Source organism: Corvus hawaiiensis, chromosome 1, assembly GCF_020740725.1.
Source record: "Corvus hawaiiensis isolate bCorHaw1 chromosome 1, bCorHaw1.pri.cur, whole genome shotgun sequence".
Classification (NCBI taxonomy): domain Eukaryota; kingdom Metazoa; phylum Chordata; class Aves; order Passeriformes; family Corvidae; genus Corvus; species Corvus hawaiiensis.
In genome coordinates, this window is record NC_063213.1 from 27,090,081 (window position 1) to 27,117,267 (window position 27,187).

The window sequence follows — 27,187 nt, forward strand, 5'->3', positions numbered from 1 at the left end:
CTCACTGTGGAGGAAAGAACTTTACAGAGGAGCTTTGCCAGTTTAACTCTACATTCAGTTTTTCCTTCCAGTCAGGTATGGAATGGCAGGACATGCTTAAGCAGGCAGTATAACAGGAATCCTAGAGAGAAATAAATTAAATAAATAACTTTAAATAGATAGATATAATATAACTTTAAACACATAGATATAATTTATTTATTCAATAATAAATAATAAATTTTTATTTAAGTAATAATAATAACCAGAATTAGAATAACTACACTTTGCTGAAGGTGAAGTCCTTTGAGTAAATTGACTGAAATTGGTATCTTCACTGACGCATCATTTTTGACAGGGTTTACAGTACAGAAGATTTGTGCAGCAAATGGGAAATATTCTGAAAAAGTACAAATAATTCTTCAAACCATATATACAGAACAGGATTTCAGCTGCAAATACATACAAAATCTAGAGTTCTTAAGATCTAAGGATTTGGCCCAATAATACAATATGCATTTGATTCAGAAACATCTAATGCTTTGCAAAAACTGTTCCTAATATCAGGGACAACTTTGGTGCTGCCAAATGCTTGACATGGCTTTAATGTCAGGTAGAACTAAAGACTGGCAATTAAATAGCAATAAACTATAAATTGCTGATGCATATTATATATGATTTACATGTATGACTATAGAAGTTGCAGAAGTATGTTAGTTGCAAAACATCACTAACAACCTCATAATTAATATAACTAGCATCCTGTTGGAAATATTGCCCACCTCTGTGGACATTTTGCATCCACATTTTGAATCTTTCTAGATTGTTTGAAAAGAATTCCAGTATATTTATTCAAAAATCATTAAAATCCTAATAAGTGTAATAATAAATGATTTGCTTCTTCACAGATTAGTTTTAACACCGACTTATTTTACTACGCTGATAAAATCTATCCCAATCGCAAATATTATTCAAACTGCTTCAGGATCTGCCATCTCTTTTTTTTCCTAAGTTTGTTTTTAGTTTCTTTCTCTTCCTTCCAGTGTCTTAGATGAGGATCTCTCTTTATCTCTGCCCCAAGCTTTATGCTATAACAGTCTTGAATGGCATATCAGAGTCTATTTCTGAATACTGGAACAATGTCTCTGACAATATGTATTAGTGTTCTGGCACTTTCCTCTGGAATAAATTTTTTTGTGCCTCAGACAATAGACAATGGCAGGAGATTTGGACAGACACTAAAGAACAGACACATTTAGTCAGTCTTCTCGGAAACCACTCCATGACTGCAAGCAGGAGTTGACAGAAGGCAGAAATACCGAGAGTCAACTACAAACTAAAAAGGAGCTCTAACGTTGAGGATTTTATGAAACACAGAGAATACTGTACTTCCTCAGGATAGACTGACCCATTCAACTAAACAAATGCCAAAAGAAACACAGGCCCAAAAATCATGGGTTTGAGCTGTTATAGTCAAGATATCAAAACCTGAAAAGAGTATGAAATCATTTCACTGCCTGTATCTGCATGATGCCAGCCTTTACAGTTAAATATGAAAAAAAGAAGAAAGAAAAAAGACAGATAAGAAATTATTTTTCATTTATGAGCATAACTACATACTTACTATCAACATGTGCCGTAAATACCCTTCCTAAAATGGAAATATGTGGTTTATAAAAACACACCGAAGAAGAAGCTAGTGTTCTTATTCAGATAGGATTGATCAAAGGAAATCCATGTGTTACATCAGACAGACATATGCCAGTTCTGTGATAGTTAAGCACAACCGTCCTGGATAATGGGCTTCATGTGTATGGTAGAAATACCAACTAGAAACGATGCAGTTGATAACACTGACTTAAACTGACAGCATTAATTTCAGAAAAATTTTACTGTCCAGTTTCCACTCCAGAAAACTAACTGTAGGCTGTCTGCAATCTTATGCCTGGGTGCTGTGCTGTTTTCTGTTCAGGATATAATCATCAGAAAGTCTCTTTTAGATATTTTACAGATATTAACCATATAAGATATTGATAGAGAGCCTTAGTAGCATGTGCCATCCATAACTTGTTTTTTTGATAGCAACAACTTTAGAATCAGAAAACAGTGTGCCTTATTACAAATCATTTTCTTGTGTTCACCAGTGATATATTTACAATTTCTCCACAGTCTGGCAGGCCCAAACAATTTATTCTCTAAGCTTCCTAAAATTTACAGAAATGTTTTGCACACCATTACTGACACAATCCTTTGAGAAGCTTAACATTAATTTAGGTTATGAATATAGAGGAATTTCAGTTGCCTTATTCACTAGTAGTAGCAAGGTGTCATTTCCTCAAAATCATCTTCACAATTTAATCTATTGGAAAAATACACATAATCTTCCTATGAAATAGTACCTTTTTGTAAAAAAACTAAACAAACATTTCCATTAATTAATCCACTCTGTGAAGGTTAGATACCTCATTCTGAATGCACTTTTGTTTTAAATCAAGGTCTCTACTCAATGGACTCATGTTCTATGAGGTCCAAGACAGTTGACTAATACAAGTTATTTCACATGTGCTGTGCAGAAATCTATGTACACTAAAGTTTATAATAGGAAATGTGTGAATTTGATAACCAAAGAGTAAAACCCACTGATTTATGCCATCAGCTGGAAGTGTTAGCGCATACTACAAATCAATGCCTTTACATTAGTGACTGGCACTTCAGCAATAATTTACCAGTAAAACAGACAGTGAAACCTCTGTCAACTCATTCCAGAATCATCATCTTGTGCATTAATACTACATGAGAACAGGATAACAGGAGATAAGGGAGAAAGACAAAATGGCAATGAAAGGCAGTGTCCCAGAGAGGATGTTCTCTCTGACCAAATCTCAGAACCAGGGAGGAAGGTAACAAGAGAAAAAAAGCAGTAAGAGCCACAGCACTCGTGCTTCAAGGTAGAAGCATTCTGATTTCATTCATTAGGTGAACTGTGGTCTGTCAAGCTTGTTATCTTACTAAACTGGAGCTATTTTGTTACCTTGATCTCCTGCTCCCTTCCCTAATGCCAAGGTTTTTCTGGCTTTGCCCCATGTGTCACAGTGGTTATAACAGCTCCTGGCAGTGATGCTCCTCTTTACCCACTGAGTATCCATACAGCATTACAGGCCCGCAGGGGATCTACAGCTACAGTCCTACGAGTAGCAATAAATAATACCCTCCTTGCTAAAGAGACTTTTTCAAAGCTATTCAAATATAACCGAGCAACTGTCTGAAGTACTAGCACAACCTTGGAGGTTTCTACTATGGGGAAGAGAAAGAACACCTCTTTTTAGCAGTCCTGTTACTCCTAGAGTCGTATCGAAGGGACACAGTGCACAAGCTTTGCTCTCAGAAGTGCATGACCACATTATCCAAAGACCAACAGAGGATCTTACACTCATCTGAACTCAGTAATTACTGTAGCTCCTCCTGAACCCTCCTGTTCATCACTGAACGATGTTCATTATACAGTGCAAGCACACCCAGGGATATGTCACAGGGCAAATTTTGCTCCTGGACCTGGGCTGGCAGATCCCAAAATCTTTCCACAAGTGCCATCAATCTGAATGTCATTTTACAGGGCAAAAGCAACAAGAAGCACTTTCAAAGCCTTCTCTCACAGGAGAACTGTGCAAATGAGGGATTTAAACTTTGTTATACCACTTTTCTCCAAATCTAGTTTGAGAAAAATACCCCATTTTCACTTTGGAATAGTACATTTTCCACACAAAACCTGTTGTTTCCTTGCATCTATTAAAGCTGGAAGAGGCATTATTTACACCAAGCAGATGAGCCTTAGGCATTTTAAACCCCCTGCATTCAGCATTAATCTCCTGTTAAATGGTGCAGTTCCCATCAGGGGCTGGACAAGCTTCTCCCTGCAATTAGCTACTTTACAGTGACACTTCTCCCACTTCAACTCAAAAAACAAAGCCAGTGCAGCGATCATGCAGAAACACCCTTGAAATTGAGAAACTCCTTCCCTGATATGAAAGTTAGAGAACCCAGAGGCTCACATATGAAATATCAACTACTCAGGACCAAATTTTTATACAAGTATTTGCATCTCATATTAACAACAAAAGAAAATCCCAATCATTCTGAGGGCTGCGTTTCTTAAATGAAAAAAAAAAAAGAGAAAAAAGGAAGGGAATATAAAAGGTGAATCAATTGTTAGCCTACAGGTAAATACCCTGAGGATAGCTGTTTCCCCCCAACAGAATTTCAGATTGTTTCTATGCATTTGTTGTTTTGATACGTGGAGAGGAAAGCTTAATAGAAAACTGACTGAAGTTTGCACCTTTTGCCTCACAGTGAAGAAAAAATATCAGTGCCTGTCATCTTCTGTGTCTGGCTAGTCACAGGCATTCAAGCATCAGGCAATAAACTGCAATAATCATGAAGTTAGCTTAAAATTCACCTGATCTTCTAAATTCCAAGTACTATAAACATAAATTGGGTTGTCTGGATACCTCTATTTTCAATTTTTTGACCTCTATAGTTCTTCACTTTTCAAGCTGTTCTCTGCAAGCCTGAAGACTAGCCGTTTCTTTAATAGATCTGGTTATCTAAAAGACCGGCTTCCAGCAAGCACAGCTTACCATTCAGTTAAGCTGTATACAACTATTTCTATTTCCTGGGTTGCATGTTTTTGCATTACACAGACTTGTGATCCTGCAAAGATTTATTATAACCCCCCTGTTCACTTCAAGTGCTCTAAATGGTTTGACTGAATTTCTCATTGGGGATTTCTCACAGGGCATAAACTGAGCCTCTGGAGGAGCAGTGTGAGCAGGGCTGTGCCATGAGCGGATCAAACCAGGAAGCACAGGTGGCCCAGCACAGGCCATGCCCTCACTGGCAGGGTAGCAGTCTCACAAGGTCTGAAGATGCAGCAGAGCCTGGAGGTCACAGCAATGAATCCAATCAGCAGCCTCTGACCAGACAAAGTAACCAGGCAGTTCCAAGGTCCATCCAGAAGACAAGGTCAGGAGGTAGGACTGGAGACAGGACAGGGTCCATCCAGAAGACAAGGTCAGAGATAAACATGCCCACAGCATAGCTCAGGCCTGGACTGGGTGCCAAGCCCTGAGCTGAAACTGGGTTCCCAGAGAGCGGGGAGAAGCTGGTCAGGGTCAGTAAGGTTCAGTAGTGCCCCAAGGACCCTGAGAACTATAAGCTTCGATGGAACGCTCAGGCACAGCCCTTGACCTCATTGAAAATGCAAGAAAATGCTGCCATTAGTTTCCATGAGATCAGGATCCACCTGATGTCTTTCTTTTCCAGCTCCTGTGACATGTACCTCAAATACCCTCGGGTCACATATCAAATAAATAGATAAGAGTGATAAAATTTAACTAAAGCCATGCAACACTCAAAGCAATTCTCAGTCACAGCTGTTAAGGATATTAGCACTGTATCAACCATCAACAAAATAAAAATTGCTATTGTGTTTCTGGCCTGCACTGGAAGGTTTTGAAGCTTTTTTTCTAAGGCTAGCTGCCAACGGTGCCATGGGAGTGCTAACACACTGGCATTTCATTTTAAGGCTAATATTGAAATACAGTAAAAATCTGCATTTAAACAGAGCTATAAAGGCCAAAGAAAAGATTCCTCTTGCTTTCGGCAAGTTTGGATCAAGCAGCATACGAATAGTTTTTGTGTGTGAGAGTGATGTTGCCCTCTGCTGGGTAACCCACAACCAGAGCAAAGCCCCTGCTCTTCAGAGTCCCAGCAGATTCAAGCTGAGGCAGCCTACATACTTTTGACACTAGAATCTTTGCAAATAGCAGGTGATTTAGGTTTGCTGTACCCCAAGGAGGAGGTAGGAGTACACTATTGGCCTCTTTTTGTAAGTGCAGAGACAGAAGATACAGGAGGGATGCAGTTTCAGTCCTCATCTCTTTGTAGAATATGGCCCATTGACTTCCAGTGCAGAATCAGCCCCATCAAATTTTTCCAAGGTCATGTAGAAAATCTGTAGGAAAGTTAAACAAAAAGAAAAATAGAAAGTGAAAGACTCTATGTTTCATGACTCTCCAGTTTTAAGCACACGACTGAAAGAAAAAACAATCCCTCAAATACATTTAGTCCTTAAAACCTCTAGACACCAATTATATACTGCAGGGTATGTCTACATTAATTCTCACCTATATAAATTTATTTTTCCTCCTTTCACAAAATCAGATTTAATTTCTCTTAAGTAACAGATAAATTACTAGTGTCTATATTATCAGCACCCTATTAAGAGCAGGAATCCAGCCTGATGCCACTAGGACGTTGTAACAGTCCTATCTCATCAGTGATCAGACTAAGGTCTAGGGAGTGAAATTTATCAAATGCCATTGTACAGTGTATCTGGAAGGATGATAAACATGATTAAAATTCATTTCACCAACACAGTTGCTCGTATGTATTTAATGTCCTTTTCCTTGGAATGGTTAGACAAATTGCACAGTTCCCTAAAATGAAATTCAGTCTTGGATTTTATACAATGTGCCCTGATAATACAAATCAATATTTTGACAAAACACATTCTTGCCTGAAGTTGAAGTATAATGTGTAATAAAATACACTTAAGTACTTTATAATTTACCCTGAGAGTACAATGCATTTGACCAAATGTCATACATCATTCCATGGAAAACCAGGTGGAATATATAATCTATACTCCTTTAAGAAGCAACTGCATTGAGAGAGCACACAATTAAACACTTAATATTCAGAAGACATTTCAAATAAAGGATGTGTGTGGAACCTCTTGAAGGTATGCATTGTTCTACACAATTTAACTGCAAGATCACAGCTTTTCCCCAAATGCAGTATCATGTTCTCTAATTACTTTAATTTTTAAAATGGAGTACATTATCTTCTGTGTGTCAACTTGCTTTTGCCATGGACCTCACAAAGCCTGTTTATACATATAACATAAGGGGAGCCAAAAAATGCCCCAAAAGTTTCTATGAACCTTCTGTGACTCTTGCCCAGTGTCTCTAATGAATTAGATGGTTTCCTCTGGAATTTCCATGTCCTAGACCCATTTGGCTATTCATCCTCCAAGCCCACTTCTCCTGTGGAGCACACAGCAAAATAATTTCACAAGCTAGAGTGGGACAGACAGAAATTTAAAAGTTGGTAACATGTGCCAGTTCCTAAATCCAGTGCAGCCCAAAGGCATTAAGAACATTTAGGAGCTGGATTCTCCTTCATTTTGCAGGAAAATAAGACAATTTACATATCTTAATGGGTCTTGGCACCAAGTATTATGTGCATGGTCAGGTAAATATATGAATAGGGATTTAGCTTTTGACTGAAATATGAGCCAGATGAGGGAGTATTTAATGGGAAGACTAACTCACCAGACAAGACTCACAGATACAGGAAATAAAACCTGCGCATTTTGCTTACTAACGTTTGCTCTATACAATAACACACCTTATTGCAGTCTCATTTACTGGTCTCTCGCCCAAAACAGCCTGGCATTTAGTATTTACAAGGACTTTATCAGAATTCAAGACCTAAGTGCCTGGACCATAATCATTACACATGGATTGTTTTCACTGAGGCCAAGACATGAGCACGTTCAGGCAGTACACAAAGATCTTGTTGCTAAAACATTTGCCACTTGAATGTAATTGTTCTCCAGTAAGGAAGCAATCACTGAAAAGCAAAATCCCACAGATGACACGCTGAGTTTTACGTTCACAGGAGGTTAATATATTTTCCATCCACAGTGGAACTGTTTGTAATTTACAGGCAAAAATCCAGCCCTGGTGCAAGCAAGTGCAGCTCTTATTGATCTCAATAGTAGATGCACTCATTTATAGCGGGGCTGCCTTTGGCGTCATGTCTGTTTAGCACAGAATGAATAATATTACAAGGCAGGGCATAGGTTCACCGTGTGTACTGAAAGCTTTTGCATTTGTGAATGTTAAAATAGCCTGCCTCCACAATAGCAACTATTTTGGGCTGGAGAACACAACATGTGCCAATCTGAGTTGCATAATGCTTTCACATATCTCAGGGTTCGCTACTCTGAATAGTTCCATACTGAATGGCTGCTTAATATCTCCTTTACTGCGTACAGGTCCTGTCTCTAACAGCACGATGCAGCGTGTTGCTCAATAGATGAGCCCTGCATTCACTCACAAAAGCACAGGCCAGGAGAGACTGCAGGAGAGACTGAGGCAGAGCTTCGATTGAAGAGCCCTGTGGCTTACACTATTTTGGTACGAGTTTAAAGAAAAACACATTTTTTACACATTTGGTTTTCATTTGTTTGAAACAGTTTTGTAGCCTAATAAAAAGACCTACAGTTTCATAAAAGGAAGTTAACTGGTTGTCTTTGGGCAGTAGGAGACTTTTTCATATATTACTAGGTTATTTTAAGGGCATTAACTGCAGTCAGCCCATGAGCTCTGTTATAGAACTGATTTGATTTAGGGTTTTTTTTAATTGCACTGTGTTTTATTAAAAAACAAACACAAATGTCAGTGTGAAAAAACTGGATCTTTTCTTACTACACTGCTCTGGTCTGGAAGGCAGAGCAGTGCTTGTGTGCTGGCTTGTAAGCCATTCCCATTGTCCACTGCCTGTCTGCCTCCTGGCTAGCAGCAAATTTACCCAACAGGAACAGAGGTTCAGGGGGCAGGTGTTCCTATCCAAGCTCTCCTTCCAGCAGCAGGAAGGGATCTAATTTACCAATACATTTTCACCTTCCAACAGAAAGGAATCTGACAGCCTGATCTCACCTTCCAGCAGTCAGACCCAAGGGGAAGGCAATTTGACTGTCTAACCTTGTGTTTTGGCAGTGGGAAAGGAAGGGAAGTAACCTGACCACTACTGCCTTCCCACTGATAACGTGCAAACCTCAGGATGGCCATAACTTACCCAATTAGCCACAGTGCCTGCCATCCTCAAAATATACCCAGAAGACTTTTCTGAAATGGATAATCACAGCACGCAGCTCACGAGTAAAACACATGTTTTTTTTCTAAAGCTCAAGGAAACACACACATACTGTGCTCTAAATACATTTACATTACTCTCTTCTTCTAGACAGTACAAACAAGCCTCTGCATGTAAGCATAAAACACTGGCAGCTACGATTCACCTCAGAGGTATTATACAGGATTACAAATTTGTTGAAAGTTTGATTTCCAAGAACCTAGCCTGTTCCTTTTTTAATTAGACTTTTCCATATATTGTATGCTATCTCAATACATTCCCTTTACAGTTATGACCAGAATGGCTATTCAATGTATTAATTCAACCCTACATCAAGGGACAAATTAAGATGAGGGCAAAATCCAGATAAGTAGAGTAACAATCCTGGGCAGGTATATGGAAAGCTTTGCTCAAACTGACAAAGAAGAGAAAGAGAAAGGAGAAAAAGAAAAGAGAAAATAGAGAAGGGGAAAAAATATATGAAAAAGAAGAAGATTTTTAAAAAGGCAAAGCTGTCTGGGGTCTCTTTAACCGGAAGTTTAGCCACTGACTACAGCATCATGGATCTTTTTGTGTCTGCCTAATACAATGCATCTTTTGTCCTGCTTTCTCAAATCCTGTCCTATCAGGCAAGGTCACTGTCACATCCTTTCTCAATAAATACAGGAATTTATTTCCTAGACAAAACTCATGCCTCTGAGTCACACTGGAGTTGAGTCTAGAGGAACCCTGTAGTAATGTGGGAGAGCTATACAAAGCCTGGAGCTATTCCCAGCTATACCTAGAGGAATAAATAAAAAAAAAAAAAAAAACAGAACACTCTTAGGGGGGTGGGACCTCAAACCTACTCTAACTTGTCCTGTACACCCAGGGCGATAGGACAAGCGATAAACTGTAGAGATCTGAACACCGAAAGTGAGCCTAGAGAACATTACAAACAGCACACAGAGTATCAAAGGTCACTTGGCTTCATTATGCTCCAGATTGGTCTTGCTCAGAGCTAATTACTCATCATGAGGATCTGAGAAATTCCTGTATAAACAGTCTGTGATACAAAAGGGCCTGTTCCCTCTTCTATCAAAGACAACAGAAAACTCTGCTGACTTCAGCCAAGCAAGAACCAGGTTGATAACTGCAATGTTCCTTAAAGCAGAGGAAGGTCTTGCTCTGAGTGAAGATCAGAATTTGCTATTTGATACACTAAGTATGGCATTAAAAAGTTGTTTTGCTTTGCAGGGTAATGGAAGCCCTTCTTTTATAGGGGCTGAATTCCATATATGTTATGTCCAGCCAGAGTTTTTTAAAAAATCTCACACATGCATGTCAGTTATTGAATGATATTGTTTAAAGCTAGAAACTGTGAGCTGTTAGGCTTTAAAGAATAGGCAGACAGGCAAGAAATTCCACCAAGTGATTTACAAGCAGGTGGATGAGAAAGTGGAAACTTTTGTGAATCTTGGTCGTGATCCAGTTCAGAGCCTTATTTTGATGGAGGGCTCCCTCTTCTGGATTTTGATTGAAGCATATTTCCCAAACTCTAAACCCGTTTATTTTTTCCAATGCAACTGAAAGGTGTTTCCAACTAGAAACCAGATCAGGGAGAGAGTATCTATGCACTCTCATAGTCAAACAGTGCCTCTGCCCAGATCACTGTGGGGCTCTGGACTTTGGGCAGCACATCTGACTTCATCTGCCCCACAGACCTGCCAGAGACAAAGGGAGCTGACACTGTGGTTTTTAATTTGTATATTTAAGTTAACAGATGTCCTAGGCACAAGGATAAGGGTTTACTTTAGCTTATGAGTCTTTATTTTTCTTTCTATCTAAATGCAGCTTTTGGATAATTACATCATTAAGAAATAGTCTTTGTTGCAACAACTCCTAGGAACTCTACTTCTGAACAAGAATACCTTCAAGTTTAAGCAGCTCAAAAAGAAAAATACTTGTTTGGCTAGAAGTTCTCCAGTGACATGAAAAATAGCGTTTTAGTCCCTTATACAAATCAAAATAGTCTTACATGAAAAATCCTTCCTAATCTGTGGAGAATTTCCTCCCCCATAGGAATTCCATCTGAAAACAGACACTTCCTGAATGGCAGGTGGGACTGCAAGAAACTGAAACTGCAGCTTTGATTAATTTACATTTCCTAAAGAGAACAACCTTTTCAGGCAGAAACCTGCTTCAAGGCAGATTTTTCTTTAATACAGCCTGAGTTTTATACCCCAGTGCAAATATATCTATAAGACTATGCTACAGACTGTTATTATGGCCACAGGGGAATTCTTTATTTCAGAAAAGGATAGGAATGCAAACAAAACTCTGAGTTTTGCTGAAAATTAAATAATAGTAATAATATGTATGGCTTAGTGAAAAAGCATCAGATATCTCTGATTATAAAGAATTATTGCAAAGTGTGCATTTTGTTTCAATAGAATAATAATCCAGTTTGAAGTAAAGAGCTTAAATTTGAAAGCAAGGACATGACAAAAGCTATCATCCCTTTATCAGAGAATTCTACACTGATATATGGCAGGCCTCTGCCTTCTAATGTTGCTACTGCCCACAAGACCACATTCATCTAGACCAGCTATCCCCTGGCTTTTTTCCCCTGCAGATTCTTAGAAAACAACAATCAGGCCAGTCAACATTTGGGGCCCATAATATCCACAGGCCATTTACAGTGAGCTCCCAGACCCACCAACAGGCCCTCAGAGCTCATTTGGGGAACCACCAACTCGCAAAGCCCCAGCTGACACCAGGTGACTCCTCCCTGCCCTGGGTGATCTGCAGCTACATTGAAAGAAAGTGCACCAGCCCAAGCATTTGTCATTCTTGAAGATGAGATATGTAAGGGGTATGAGGAAGAACAGAAGTGAGATGCTTAGTGCCAAGCAGCAGATTGGATGGAAAGCCAGGAAACAAAGCACAGGCTTCTTCGGAACAAGCTCAGTGCTCTCTGTGGAGCTACAACCCTTAAACTGAGTCTACGCTCAAAGAAGGGGCCATAAAAAAGTATCCACTGGAACATAGCTACATCAAGCTTATGCAGAAATTGATGTTTGGGATAAGAGGTCCCCACAACTTCCGGCACTAAAAAAAAAAAAAAAAAAAAAATTAGATTAAAAAATAGAGACAAGAACCTCCCTTCTGCTGAATGGGACAGCTATATAGCTCTGGAATGAATTGCCCTGTAGTTTTGGGATGGTGTTGCATTTTTTTTTTAATACTTACTATTGTCAGAATATAGAAGGAGAAAAGTTGTGATGTACACTAAGCTGCTATTACTCAGCTTTGCCAGGAGAAAGATCACCACAAATTTGATCAGCGTTATAAGAACATCTTGATTCCAAGAGAATATTCTAACAAACAAATAAAAAGCCCTGCTGTTTTCTTACTTAAGTGCTGCAAATAAAGTAAGAAGTTCATTTTCAAATATAACTTGGTGGTATTACAACAGACTGCTGTTGAGAAAAAAAAGTTTTTAGTCTCTTCTAGTGCACCCTAATTTATCTTTGGTAAGGCTTTGTGTTCACCTTTCCTTGATGCAGAGTTGCTCAACACTATCAACGTTCCCCAGTGCTTCAGGCCACAGTCCTCCTGTGTTTTAGTATCTGCCTGGGATATGTGAGCCCTGCACTTGGCTCACTCCAGAGCTATGACAACTTCAGCTATTTGACAAGCCCAGTGACATACAGCATTAAAAAAAACCCCAGAACTATTAAAAACAATAGAACAGGCTTAAGTCATGTTTAACTATCCCACGAGAATATCTGAGAGGACAGTCTACATTTGTTTTCGCCCAGGACATCTGCCTCCATCTGTATCTCAGGTCAGCCTGTCTGCTGGCAGTGCCTGGAAATACCTCACAGTAGGCATCAAGGCAATTCCTCATATTCGATACCCCTCTCTGCTGGTAGTTTCGACTTCTGACCAAACTGAGCTTGCAACAAGAAACCAGGTTTTCAATAACAATACACATCCCACATTACCTCTCTGGGAATCTATTATACTGCTTTCCTCCTGCCCTTCCCCACAAATGGCCAAGGCACTGACACGAGAAAATCCCATACCATATTCATTAGATTTTTACCATCCTTATACCTCAGAGAAACACAGGAGCTTCATTCTGTAACACTCAGACAAACCTCTTTCAAGAACATGGTGTCAAGCAATTCCTGGAAAAAAACTCAGGCTGGCAAAAAGGTCCTATTAGCTGCAAGAAGAGCTGTCGAGCTGTGCCTTATTCCTTGCAAAGTTCCCATTACCTGTGAGAACACATGCCAGTGAGAGGTTGCTATTCCATCCTAATCTCTTCACACGTCCTCCTTCCTCCTACAGCTATTAATGGTGATGTCCAATTCCACACATGCCTCCAGGTGGATTCCTGTACTGTCCTTGTAACACTTTCTTAATTTCTTCTGTTGTACCCTCCTACAACAACCCTTACCAATAGTTCCTAATTTCCCACGCTTCTCTTCTCCCATCACCATCACCACCTCCTGGTACACACTGGCCCGTGGCTTTGTCCTGTCTGTTGCTTAGAGACTCCTTTCTGCTCTTTCCTAATATACTTCAGCAGAGTAGAGCAGGCCACTGGGACAACAGAAAGCCAGAGATCTGGGAAGACTTTTCCCTCTCCTATGCTCTACATGCTTATCACCATCAAAAGATACAGGCCTCTGGACATCTGTCATACATCTGGACATCTATCGTGTCTATCCTACACATAAAATTACATTCAAATATCGCTGTGAACATTGCATAGTCCACTACTTCTCCTTTAGGAAGTGGCAGATTTGATTTCCTGTGCAATATTTATACAGGTCCTCTGAGCCACGTGCCAATATAACCTAAGTCTGCTGCTTCATCCAGAGTCCATGATGGATGGCTGAACTAGAGAATGGCTATTTGGTTTTACCATTATTATTCAGTTTATAGTATTAAGAGCATACCTTCCCCCTGCTGATCTAAGCACAGAATTATAAATCCTAACAGGCTTTTCCGCAGTATTCCTCACTGTTTTGTGGGAGTCCTCCAGCATATCATGAAAATACTTGCAACATGCCGATTTGTCTCTCAGTGCCACACGACTTCAGGGCTCGCTGCTGTCCCTTTTGGCAGAAGCAGTCTCTGCCTTACCTGTGTGCTCCCAGGATCTCCTTGGCACCGGCAGCCTTCTCTCTGTTTAGCTCTCTGAATAGTTTCAGTAAAGGATCAGACACCCCTGCCCTAAGGCAAAGGAAGAAACATACCTCTGATGACAGGAAACAGGGAAAGCAGGACTGCCCTTTTGGGGAGCAGTTGTATTTGCTTACAAACATCCTATCAGACCAAACCCTGAGTTCCATGACAGTGCCCAAGTGCTTGGGATATATTTTGTGAAATCAATAATGAAGGATAAATTCAAACAATATTTTATACAGATTTTAAATAGGGCTTTTTGAGCTCTACTAGAATGCGAACTGTTTAACGGTTAAAACACCTCAGCAAGTCCTACATCCAAAACGTCAGTTCCACTTCTAAATGGTTAACAAGCTTTATTTCTCTAGAGGTCAGCACAGTACCAGAAAAAAGTAAAAACAACACAAAACAAAACAAAACTTATTGAATGGAGTTTTACATTTCCTCTGGAATTTCCAAGAAAGAAATAAAGGAATTCATCATTTTCCAGAAGAGACAGGATTCACAGTATTTTAAGCATGTAAAGTAATTGATGCTGTCCAGAAAATGGCAGAACTCAGGGAGTTCTCTGGAGTGCAGGCTACAGCTAGCTATGGTACTTAGCTCCTAATCAAGAGGTTGCTAACAAATCATAACAGATGTGGCCAGGACTGCCAAGTTTGAACCTAAGTGTCAGGCTGAGCCATGACACGCGCACTCACTGTGTTACCTAAAGTATCATCCTTATAAACAGCTTTAGACTGGCTTCTACGTTCATGTGACCAAGTCCACCTGACTGTTGGTAGAGCAAATGCAAACAGCTTGGTCTTCCATTAAGGCGATCACATACCCAGATGCAAAATCCAGGACTCTGAGACTTCATGCAAATCTGACAGTCCTTGGGGAATTTCAGTTTGCTGAAAAATATATATAAATATTATAATCTGTGACAGATATAATCTTGCTCCAATATTTTCCACTTTATTTAAAAGGAAAGCTACCTATTTTGCTCAGTCCCACGGTCTGGCATTGACAAAGATAAAAGGACCTTTCAGCATGAGCAAACTGCAAAACATATTTGAAAATAAATTCTTAATGACAATTGGCATTAAACAATACATTTTGTAGGCTGTTCACGCTGAAGCATGCTTTTATCTTCTGAACTGGATGCTGCTAGGCTGAGTAGAGATTAAGTTTTCTCTTAACTCTTTCAGTACCTCACAAAGAGCAGATTCCATCAGGATTTTCTTATAAAGTACTTACACCTGCATTAGATGAACATGGCATTACAGGGGCTCAGCTTCTAGCCCCAAGATATACCACAGCTCTGCTAGCCAATCATCTGGCACCTACTTCTAACTCAAAGAATATTTCTTCTTTAATACAGTCCCTTTTTTTTTCTCTCAACAGAAATCCCAGTTGCCACGCTAACAGCACCTTTTTGGTTGGCCATAAATCACAGCAGCTTTACCTACTAAGTAGCAGGCATGCTTCGTAAGACCAGAATTTCCCGTCTCCCAGGTGGGAGTCAGCATCTTGTGTTACAAATAGCTCCTTTGTTGACAAGGGAAAGGCCAGCTCTGCCTCCATTTCTGGCATCCGTTCTGCTTTGCGCGCCTCAATCTTCATTGCAACTCAGGTGCTTTTAAAGTCACAAAATAAAGCCAGATCACTGCTGAACAGTGTAGTCCACCCTCCACAGCTCTGCCCTGCTACTGTCAATACTATCCTTTCCCTTTGGATATTCACACAGCTGCACCATGAACCAGGACTGGAAAAAAATCCAGCAGAAATCACCCTTTTTGTTTTCAGCAAAATAGTTCCCCTGGCTTGTCTGACGGTATAGCCAGCCAAATGTTACAGAGGCAAGCTTAGAGGGTGAAAACAAGGCTCGGGGATGTGCTGGAATCTATGTGAATTTATGTTGCATTTAAGAAGTAACCACAGACTAAAACAGAGGTATAATAGAAACTTCAATATCAAATTCTAGGAGCCTAAAGGAAGTTGGGAGGCATATACATTGCCCAGTAGTATGAACCACTTAGGAGCTGCACCACGGTGCCAAGCTGACCATTATTTCCATCCCTGGCTTCAGGCTGTTATATAGGGAAACTAACCTAACCAAACAATGGAGAACAAGATGGGCCTAGAGACAGACAGACCCTTCTTGATGCCACTGGAATTTAGATCAGGCTGTAGAATGTAATCCTGCCCCTGTGAAAACTCCATTTCTATTTCTCTGTGGGCAGACTGAGGAGAAATGGAAATCATCTGAATACAGGACATAAGTAGTAAAAATTACAAGAGGAAGAAATTCTGAAACATTCATTTTTGCCTACCTTGCTCTGTCTCAGAAAGGAGGCAGGCAAAGGGAAAGTTGGAAGAGTTATTTTGGATTACTGCATCCAGCCCCCAGTTATTCCCATCGAATCACATAATCCCTTTCCATTTGACTGGCTAAACATCCTTCATATCCATCCAGTTCACAAAGAAAAACAGCACATACCATAACTGCAAACTGAGTTGAATCCATGAATATCCAAGCCCACATCTAAGAGAATAATCAGAATGCTAAGGAAAGCTCTTGCTTGATCCAACAGCTGCTGTGCTCAAGGGCTGTTGATATGGAAAACTTACCAAGAGTGATAAGAATGAAGGTATGAAGTCAGAGCAAAGGCGCATACCAAACAGGTATTCACAGAGAATCAAAAGAGCTGGATGAACCCAATTTACTGGTGTGATATTAACCTGAAGAGGAACATTCCAGAAGGAAAGGAAGATGACTCCTTCACTCATATAAGATTCAAAAAGGCAGAAGATATGAACTCTAGCACTCCTCACAGCTGGTCTTATTGAAGTTGATAACATGTCTTTGACTAGCTTTAGAAATACTGAATCCTAAAAAAGAAAAAACAATTCATAATAGAAGCTTCCCTGGTATAAGAAAGATGCTCATGAAATCCATGACTTTATTATGATGCTCACAAACCATTTTTAAAGTGCTTTCCCATTTTCTCAAGAACCTGCTGAAATTGGGATACTACAGTGAACACCCTTGACAAAGCAAGTGAGCTCTGGTATCTGTGCTGCTCTCGCACCTGTTTTTCCATTGATCTTTACCTACACAAGGCACTCCATTTCAGAAAAGTTCCCACAGGCAATGGGAAGCCATGACATATGGAGTCAAGTATGCTACTTGGCAAACCACAGTTTCCAACAGTTGAGCAGGGTCACATTATCTCTGAGCAAGCATCTTTGCCCTCTGGCAGAAAGCTGAGAGGCTGAAGTTTTACAGATAAGAAAACGCTTCTATCCACTCCTTCCTGGCAAAGTTCAGGTGAGCTCCTTCCCTCCTGAACTCTTTCAGATGAACCTCCATGGAAGGGAGACTAAAGCTGTCTTACGAAATAGTGACAAACATACATTTAGAAAAGAATGGCAGGAGAAAGACATGCAGAAAGGAAAGACTGAAAGGACATGATGATGTTGCGACATAAAAGGACGTGGAACAAGAATACACTGGAAAATATTGTCTTGATAAAAGCAAGCCTGCATCTCCTACTAAACAAACTAGCAGCTAATCCCGTTTGTCTTTTCTCAGCAGAACACCACTACAAACTGCACATCTGCTTTGCTGGCTCATGCATTCCTGCCTGGTCTCAAATGTCAATCCCTGTCACTGTCAGTAACTATGGACAAGGCTGGGGTGGCATGAGAATTTCCATTAAAATCAACAAGGCTTGGGGGGAAGCCCAAAGTGCACTTCTGAGCTGTAACACCACAATCCACAGCCCTGTCTGGTGGCGCCAAGTCCACTAGTGCCAGAATTTACAGGGGGGTCTTCTGAGACAGCTCTACTGTGTCTGGCCTGAAACTGCTACCACCACATCAGCTCCATTTGGACTAGTTACTGCTAATTTATTCTTACATAGAGAAAAAGTAACTACAACCCACCATTTCAATTTATGACTTTCAAGAGAGTGATGGAGCTACCAGATGAGATCAGCTGAGGGGACCAGCAGCCACTGACATACTCTGTTCTTGGCCCTGTGTTTCCACTGTTTCTATGTATCACCTCCACTGTTCACTTAACATCTACTGAGGTATCTTAATTCTTCAGTATAGTAGGAAAAGAAAGTTTTCTGGCACATCAGCAAGTTGAATCAGCATCCCAGAAAGCAGTTAAGCACCACTGGTACCAGAAGAGAAACTACAGGGACAAAACAGAAGGGGAGAGAAAATCAAGACTTCCTGGGTGGCATTTCTGCTTTGTTAGTTCAGCTGGTTGAGTAATCTTTTATCACTTTACCCAGGTTCAATCCATGGAAGTCATATTACAGTCTGAATTTAAGTTGTGGCAAATTCCACCTCTCGAAATTAAACAGGAGCTTCTGTAAAGGCTTTTATATCAGTTCACATGCAAGAATTCAAATTTACATCCAAATTAACGTGGCCAAAATTAGAGTACCCTCAATAAAGAACAGGAAAAGTAAAGATTTACGTGCTCTGTCTTATCTTCACTCCTTCAGTTGGTACAACTAACAGGATGTCAAAGTGAAGTGCTTAAGCAGTGTGGAAACTTTCTACAGAGGAACCAAGGGCTGCACAGCTTCAGAGAGCTCCCAGTTTACCATATTCTTATAAACTGAAGGACTTAGCAGAAAAGACAAGATATAAACTGTCTCCTCAGTCCTTACAGCTTTAGAGGAGCTGCCTCTTATTTATCTACAGTATTTTCATTACATTCATTTAATAACATTACATTAGGTTACATTACCTAATGACTACCTGAGTGTGAAATAGAGAGCACAATTCTCTGTGGAAGTTGCATGAACCACTCCTAGGAGATGATCATTTAAGCAAAACAGAATCAAATCGTTCTCTTCTGCACAAAGAAGTGGCTTAAAGCTGCCTTACTTGAGCAGTTGGATATTCTTAACACAATGAACCTGTGGGTTGATTTAGTCAGTCAAGAATCAGAGTCAGCTCTGAAATGTTTTTAGAAATGAAGACACATAAAACAGGTGACTTCTGACAGCTTTTCTGCAAAGATCAACTCTCCACCTTGTTATTCATCACACATAATGGATTAATTTCTCAACTATCATTCATTTTTCCATCACTAGCTTATGTAAAGCACTGTCATCAGACTTAATAAGCCAAAACACATAACAGGATTCCAAAAGCACCTAACATTACTGGAGAGAATGAGACAACCCAAACAACACCCACAGTGAACAGAAACAAACATGGGGTTTAGGCTTCCTAAGCACATAATTAATGACAGCAAGAAAGAAGGGATCTCAGTGGGAAAATTGTCCAGTAAGAGTTTACAAAACGGCTTCTTCACACCCCCTCCAATAAAAGTGGTTCTCAGCTTTGTGCAGGGCTCAACTGAGGACAGCAGGACCTGTTTCAACTTCACCATCCCTGAGTTATTCTACCAGCCTACAAAGAGCGCACACCCAAAACACCAATTCCTCCTGACCCACCAAAGGTATCTTAACTTTCCATAACATCTTTCTCTCTCTCGACCTTCTTCACCTCCTCTTCATGGCTCCTCCTCCCCCCGCATCTCTGGAAAACCTGAAATAAATACTTTATTTTGAGATGTCCCTGAGAGGCTGCAGGTTATCACTCAGTCAGTCTCATAGTCTTGTCTGTGCCTCAGTATCCCCAGCTATGAAGTGATAAAAACTTATTTACCTTAAAAACTACATTGGACTTCTGGGGAGAAAGAAAAGTGTCTGTATTCCAAGTAGTGCTGAAAGTCTGGCCTGAATCACAAAACCTGAATCAAGAAAAAAACTATTTCAAACCTTTGTATTTAGAGCTCCTGATATGCAACTTAGCCTACCTTTATCTATACACAAAAGATCCTGACTTTATTTTTTTTCTCAGATTCTCCAAAAAATGCCAAAATTTGTCTTATTGGCAAACCAAAAGAAACGATCAAACAATTAGATCTAAAAAGCCTTCTGAAACATTAAACATTAAGCAAAGTACAAAAAACTCTTCTTTTTCGCCTGGGGAATTTGACTAGAATCTTTGACTAGAATCTTCGACTTTTCTTTCAAGCTAATCTCCATGAAAAAAGAGAACTCTTTGCAAAACAAAAATTAAGTACCTGAAGGAACAATACTTTTCCCAAAACATGAATAGTTATATCTGCCACAAGATGCCCTAGGCATCAACTCACAAGAAAAGAATGCTCTAGTCTTGGCATCCTTCACCTTTCCAGAATGTCCGGTCCTTGCTGCTAACAAAAAAAAAGTAGCTTGTTTTTAAAACAGTAGTTTCTGTCTAGTGTTGTGCAACCTAATCTCACAGCTCCTTAGCACAGAGTCTGCTTCTCTAAATTAAACAATTTTCCAAATGACCTCCTTTGGTAAGATGCAAAAATAAAAATCACAAAAAAAATCAAAACTAACCCTAAAACACGACATTATAAGAATTTGCTTATTCTTCAAACAGCAAATTTTTTAAGTGTTCTGCACCTGTTTCAGAGACTCAAATTAGAATCAAGATCCTTCCCTCCCCTAGAGTAGTCCAACAAAGGATACTGTTAACATAACCCAGTCTAACCAAGGATCCACCTAACCTAGTGCCCTATTTGCAAAAGTTGATGCCCAGAGAAAAGTCAGAATTCAGAGAAAGTCTTTCTATTTTATGCACATAAACACATGTAATATGTCAGCCCCCAACTGACATATTCTCTCACTTTCCAGCTATTTATGAAGGTTTCCAAAAGCCATGCTTGACAAAAGGGTAAGAGGATAAGGATGTGAGGATAAGAGACAACAAGCATAAGTTGAAACAAGGAATGTTCAGAGGGAACATAAGGAAGCACTTTTTCACTATGAGGACTGTCAAGAATAGGAGCAAGTTGCCCAGAGAGGTTTAGCAGACACTGTCCTTGGAGGCTTTCAGAATCAGACTGAATAAAGTTCTGAGTAAAATGGTATGAGCCAGGTGACCTGCTTTCAGTGGGATATCAGACTAGAGATCCCCTGCAATTCCTTCCAAGCTGAATTAGCCTATGATCCTATTTTCCATCTGAGGAACTTTTGGTCTGGATGTTGCTTCCATGTCCCAAGTTATTTATTCATAATTTTATACGCAAACTGTGCAAACTTCTGACAACTAGTTCCCCCACCATCTGACAGTGTCCCTTGCTTTGATCCTAGCTTCACTGAGCTTCATTTCATGACTCTGGCTTGCTTTCAAGTGGAAGAAATATAAAAAACATCTGCAAGGGAAGAAAGGAAATAAGTTTTTAAAAATTATTTTAGTATCAGTTATTCACAATATTCTTAGAACATAAAAACACTTTTATTAAATACCCTGCACTGTATTTCTGAATTTGGAGGTGAGCGGGAAGGGCAGCGACATATCACATTCAGTTACCATCACTTGCTGTCAAAACTTCCCAGCACTCTGCTTGCCTTCACAGCACGTCTTTGGAGTTCCTGCACTCAGTCATCACAATGCAAAACAAGTTCCTACATCCAGCCATTGCACAGGCACAGAAGCATATGAAGGAAGAATTGCTTGTTCCACACCTGCTGGAGACCCAGTTGCCAGTCTCCATGTCAACCTAGGCACCTGGACCACATAGGTACTGAGAACAAGTGAAGTTGTTCCTCCACAGAAATGGTTTGACACAGTGGCATCACAACCTGTCATACTCCAGGTATCAGCAGAGAGTTTCAGTCACTGTCAGGTTTCTATCAGATATCCTTCAAAACTCTAATTCAGGTAAGGTGGAGTCCACTCCTATTGCCCTGACTAAAGACAAGTGGACACTTGCACAGCTTTCCATCTTCTGCACATCAATGAGGCAGACATGGTGTATGAACAGTTTGTACAAACTGCCCATTTGTAACCAATATGCAACAAATGCTGCAACCTTCTTGCATTTTAACAGTGAGACCAAGTATATTCCACCACCTCACAGAGGAAGGTGGTGATCCATCTCCATATTTGCTTCTTCCTAGGAGTCCAGTATCAGTCTGGACAATTGAGACTCAAAAGACAACAAGGCTAAGAGGAACCATTAGATAGTCATACCTAGGGGTTTTTTTTAAACCACCAGGTTTTTCAATACCACTCAGTTCCCTCATAGTAAATCCAGTGACTAGTACCTAAATCATTAATTTTGCTTTGGCACCAAGCCACAGTCTCTGGCTATGCCTCCATCCATGCCATTAATGACTGCTTTAGGACCTAGCTTTTTGGGGTTTTTTTCTCCCTTTATGAAATGACAAAACATAAATCCCTCCTGTATCCTTTTTGATAAAATATCTGAAAAGATTTGTCCCTTCATAGGGAGGATTTTTTCCAACATTTATGGTTTATTTCTTTACCCTCTCTAGCTTGGTTATATTCTGTAATAGACGTTAGTATTTGGCCTGAGGGCCACATTCAAGAATCTGGGGACAGGAACAGTTGGAGCAAGATATTTCCAGGTGCAGCCTTCACTGCTTAAGTATGGCTTTTATTCCCTTATGCTGCACATGTAACTTGCCTTGTTGGCCAGGGTGCATTGAAAAAAATGCAGCTAAAAGCAATAAACCTGTAACACACCTCTGTCCTCACCATTACTTATTCCACAGGATTCTCACCTCATCTGAGGATTCCTTCAGTAATGTTAACTGTTTTACCTTCAGAGCACTGAAGATACTGAATAGTGACAGGCTCTGTATTAATTCTAAAAAACCCCAAAACTTCAAACAGTAAGAAATCCTACTCAAAATGTATCCCTTTGTTACTACTTTTTGAGATTTCCCCTTAACAATGTGACTGGGAGCAGTTAAAAAACAGTGAAACTAACTTTGTCTCCAAACAACTACCCTGAAACCCTGCCTTAAAAAATTTAAATTCATTGCTTCAAATGTTTAGAAACCATAACAATGAAATGAACAGAAGAACCTGGAAAGAGCAAGATGAGCAACTGTGCTCAATGAGCCTCATTAAAAGGGAAGATAAATGTTTCAAAACCAAATTAGAGATCTTCTGAGGGAGTAACATGGCAATTCCTCTTTCTTTGTACAGTAGTAACTCATTAGGAATAACAATTTCTGCAACATATTTATTTACACTTCCTTCACAACTAGCAGGCCCAAGTACCTCATGAAAACTGTGTAGGAAAAACATTTCCAAGAATGAAAAACAAGAATTCTTGGTCTACACTGAGAAATCTTGGTCACTGCAGATAGTTATCTGCAGATTTCTGACCTGTGCATCATATTGTTACCTCTTATAGGTGAGTCGGCAACAAGTTCTTCCATACTGAACAAAAATTCTTCCACATTTGAAAAAAAGATGATGTTACACATCAACTTTCAATTGAAACCAGTAACACAGGAGAAATCTGCAGCAGCCATGTACTGGTAGGTGTTCATGGGCATCAGTATTTCTTTTTCTTTTCAAGAAATAATAAAATACTTCTGTTGCAGCATAAAAAGCTTGATTAGAAGAATAATGCCTCAGGCAAACCCTAGAGGTAGAAGCAACTTAAAAGAAACACTGTGCTGAAAAACTAAGTTGATGCAATATTAAACAAGTGAAATCAGGGAAACAGGGTGGGGGAAAATCTTACAGAGTCCGATTCTGAATTCTTTTACATTGATTTGACATTAACCTAATTCTGCTAATTACTGCAGAATTGCTAGTTGCAGCAATTACACCACTCACCCATACAAGTGTAATATACAGAACCAGGCCCGCAGTTCTCTATCTGCAACACAGAGAGTTGCTCCCACAGCCCTGAGGCCCACTACTCCCTCAGCAGACCCCAAAACATAACTTACCTGGTTACAATTGCCACAGCCTCTGACTGTCTGGTCATGACCCACTTCCCTGGATGGGGAAGGTCATGGGGAACTGAACTGCATGAACATGATCAGAGCAACCTCTCTGCATCAGAAATGGCCCTTGGAACAACAATTGTGCTTTGCTGGTTAAACGGCACACAAGAAACAGGTCCTCCTTAGACTTGTCTGGTGCTGTCCAAACCTTTCAAGTGCATCATTATGGGACTGAGATATCACAGGCTGAACAACACACACATAAACACACAAGTTTTCAACAATGAAAAAGGAAGTCTTCCCAATGAAATGCTTGATCAAAACATCACAGTTCTTTCACAGTTATTATTTCCTTACAACACAGAAGCCAGGTGGACATTTTTTAGTCACACCTCACCTTTCACCTGTTACCCACAAGGAATATTCAATCTGTCAAGTATCATATCAAAGGATTTTTGAAGACCCTCATTCAAAACCAACAGGATCAATTGCCTGGAGAAACCAGCATTGCCAGAGGCACACAGTGACATCACTATCAATGCTACTGCAGTTTGGGCCACCACTGTCCCACCTCTCTGCCCCCAAAGTCCTTTACTGCTTGCAGCAAAGGTTATCTCACCCTGAAGCAAAGGGCAGGAATTGCCTGATTACAGTCTCTGACAGATCCTACATTTGTTTTGAGAAGGTAATTTGATGTTGGTTTTGTAACCTGCTATTTTCAGGCAGATGTCAAAGCGCACAGATGTAGGAGCTTGCCTTTAAATACCATGGGCTTTCTGTCTGCCACACATTTCAAGTTTTGCTCCAAAGGCTTGTTCTTTACGTGGCATTTAGGTGACCATGCTGAAAAAGAGGACAGTCCTTTCAGCACTGCTGATTCTGATCCTGGTGGATCAACTAAAGGCACAAGGTGAGTCAACAACATACTGGCAAATCCAGCTTTGTCAATTTAAGTAAGATTCACATTCATATTGTACTTAGTCTTACAGTTACTTTTCTCCCCCTCCCTAAACTCCTACTTGGGATCTCTGATCCGTAAAAAGAACTGAGCACATTTTTGGATATCCCTAGAAATAACTTTTCAAACCATGCTCCTCATCCTGTAAATTCCTTTCACTTTATTTGTTTGTACCCCTATTACCCCAGTGCTTGAGGCAACAAGTGTGGAGCAAAGCAGAGATTTCAGCACACAACCAAGCACAGAGCTGCCCCCGGACTACAGTGAAGACTCGCATAAGGAGAATGGCACAGAGCAAGCTGGGAACAATGAAGTGCAAGAAGGTGAACAGACCACTTGGGAGCTGAGCGGAGAGTCAAGTACTGACTCTATGCCTAAGCCGAGTGTGGAGCCAAGCCAAGAACCAACCCAGGAGTCATCCACTGAAATGCCCGGTAAGACCCATTTTGTCTTTGATTGCCCACATTATTGATATCTCAGTTTTGTTACTCCAATGTTTCCACCTTTCCTGCACTAAGGCAGCAGGTTGAATCAAAACGCTGCTTTTCCTTGTAGTCTGTTTTTTGGCAGGATACATGGCATGCCAGATATCTAGCCTCTCCTCATTCCAAAACATAAATAAATTGCTGCAACTGAGAGGAAGATGACACTCCTTGAGACAAATTGTGTTATTATGGATGAGTGCATTTTACAATTGTATGTGAAGCAAAGAGGTCAGACCTCCCCTGACCTGGAAGAGGTTTCTCGTGTGGATATAGTTAATGCTGGTTCATAATGCACATTTCTAATGCAAGGAAAAAAACAAAAACCTAACCACACCAAAAATGAAAACATATTTATATGGTCCAGTTTCATAGTTATGAAGGCCTGTGGTACGTCTGAGTGACATTTCACTCTGGTGAACACCATCTCCATAAAGATGGGCCAAATTAATCCCTACAGAAGAAAGACCTGAGGAGGATTTTGGTACCTACACAGTATAAACTTCTGTGGCCTGTAATTCCATATTTCTCATTACCACACTGAGCTGCTTTATCATGTATTCAGTCTCCTTGATAAATAAAGGGGCACAGTTTCATTATCAGATGTTCATTATTTTGGGGATTTTGTGGGGATTTCTTATTTTGTTGGTTTGAGGTTTGCTTTGGGGTCTTTTTATTATATTATTTCATATTACAAATTGCATTACATGTGAGGATCACTCACCTGCAAGACATTATAAGTGAGGATCATTTAAATTTACACAATGGAATAATGAAGGTGTTAGGAGGGGTCTTTTTTTGCTTATTCTTTACAATAGTTTATGTAGCAACAATCTTAATTTCCGTGCCATTCATAGGGAACAACTTGCAAAGCCCCAAAGTCACAATTCTGAGCAATGTAGTCATTTGACATTCACTCTCTTTGTTTTTGCTCTAGAGTAAATTGCAACATTAAAACTCGATGAAAAAGCAACACCCACTTACCTACAGAGGTGATTTCTCCACCAAGAACACATATGAGGCTCCTGTTGCAAGCTAGATGGCAGAGCTGTTCCCAGAACTACATCTTGCAGGAAAACTGTTACCATAGCCTTCAGTTCCAGAACCCCATCTAATTCTTGCTTAGTTTACCAGATTAATTAGGTAACAGTTGACCTGTGCTGTTTTGCTTGCATAATAACCTGAAATAAAGAATGTCATCACAAGTACATGCTTCATCATTATTGTAAATCCTTTCCTTGGTCCACTTCAACAAAAATGATTTAAAAGATTTTAGGGATTTTAGGGTATTTTTTTATGTCTCCTCTCAAACATATTTTATACAACTGATGCTTGTGTTTTCTTGTTTTATTTCTGTTATGACCAAGCCTGCTTTCAGTTTGCAGGAACTAGAAGCAGGGTTGTGAATGCATTTTCAGACAGGCTCCAGCCGACTTCAGCAGAATGCTTTACATCTGCTGAAGGTATCCTCAGATGACAGGGACAGTTTGAAACACAAACCACTCTTTTTAAACAGCTGTGGCTACAAACATGCAAAAACTATCTAAGTGTCTTCATGGCTTGCAGGTACAATGGCAAATAAATCATTGATCTACAAGTTTTGTCAGCCAGAACAACAGCAAGTAAAGAACATACGCAGAAACATGAATGTATTAAAAACTTTACTTACCAATTTATTTCTCATATAATATCCAAGTGCTTCCTACTGCCTGGCATCAATTGCAGCATTTCTTGTTTGCTATTCTTACTGTTGGAGCAAAGAGAGCAGGCTGAGTGCTGCACAGAACAGAGATGTTCTCTCTCCTCAGAGACCATGCAGA

General features: G+C 40.0%; 1 long non-coding RNA gene across 1 annotated transcript; it reads right to left on the minus strand.

Annotated features, from left to right (window-relative positions):
• Nucleotides 1-201: 201 nt before the first annotated feature.
• On the minus strand, nucleotides 202-27,187 carry LOC125322986. Its single transcript, XR_007202328.1, has 2 exons — nucleotides 27,037-27,187; nucleotides 202-5,989 (listed from the first exon to the last, which is right to left on the minus strand). It is a non-coding gene; the product is annotated as an uncharacterized LOC125322986 (long non-coding RNA).